We start from the raw sequence: 1,135 nt of genomic DNA, 5'->3' as shown, positions 1-1,135 counted from the left end.
CTGCCCGCGGACGGAGTGCTGGCCGTGCGATCCGCGCCTCAATGCGGTGACATTGCCTCCTGAGTTCATCCATCTCTCTTTACATTTCTACAGCTTTTTATTGATTTTTTTTTAGAGAGAAAAGGAAAGGGAGAGAGAAACATCAATATCGATTGGCTGCCCCCTGCACGCCCCACACTGGGGATTGAGCTCACAACCCGGGCATGTGCCCCGACCGGGAATCGAACCCTGACCTCCTGGTTCCTAGGTCGATGCTCAGCCCCTGAGTCACACTGGCCGGGCTCACCCATCTCTCTTTGCTCTGTTGCTCTGACCTTAGTCCGAGCCACCATCACCTCCCCGCATCGCTGCAGGTCTCCAGTCCCCTCCCCACCCCCAGGCCCGTGCCCTCTGAGGCACCATGCTGCACACCCAGCACTGCACAGCCAGCACTGCACAGCCAGCACTGCACACCCCGCACTGCACACCCAGCACTGCACACCCAGCACTGCACAGCCAGCACTGCACAGCCAGCACTGCACACCCAGCATTGCACACCCCACCCTGAGGCTTGGGCCTGTCCTGAATGCGAGCCTGGCCTTGCCTCTCTCCTCTGAGTCCTTCCAGCTCACCCAATGTCCTCAGCTTGGCCAGGGGGCTCCTGCAGTCTCTGTGGCCTCGCCCCCCACACCTGCCCCATCCTTCTCACAGCCTGAGCTCCCTCCTCCGCCCCTCCCCCATCTTGCTCCTGTTCCATAGACGCGGCCCCGAGGGCTCTCTCCCGGCCTCTGCACCCGGCATGCTCCTGTGCCTGCCCGGTGAGTGAGGGGTGTTTTCTCGGGGAGGCTGGGCCAGTGCCCTCCCCGTGCCCGCCCCGGCGGCACCCCATCCTGCACAGAGTCTCGGGGCTGCTGTCCTCACGCAGACACTCCGCACCACGCCTGTCCCACAGGTAGAGCCCCTGGCCCAGCCCCGTGGACGCCGGCAAACACCCGTCAGGGATCGACGACGCGCAGACAGAAGATGATTCCCGTAAACACGACCCTCTGCCCGCTGAGCGGGAGGAAGCAGACGGAGTCGCCTGGCCCCGGCCCGGAGACGGCGCCCGGGAAGCGGGCAGCCCAGGGGCACTCGGCCACCACCTCTGTCGGGAAAC

The 1,135-nt window shown here is 64.5% G+C and overlaps 1 protein-coding gene across 1 annotated transcript in view; it reads right to left on the bottom strand.

The window, feature by feature from the left end:
* The window catches only part of BTBD16 (BTB (POZ) domain containing 16), a 40,004-nt gene that overhangs the window by 22,336 nt on the left and 16,533 nt on the right, over window positions 1-1,135 (bottom strand). The window lies entirely within an intron of this gene.

This window comes from Myotis davidii, unplaced genomic scaffold, assembly GCF_000327345.1.
Source record: "Myotis davidii unplaced genomic scaffold, ASM32734v1 scaffold1055, whole genome shotgun sequence".
Lineage (NCBI taxonomy): Eukaryota > Metazoa > Chordata > Mammalia > Chiroptera > Vespertilionidae > Myotis > Myotis davidii.
Note: the sequence above shows the minus strand (reverse complement) of the source record. Positions and strands in the feature narration are given on the sequence as shown.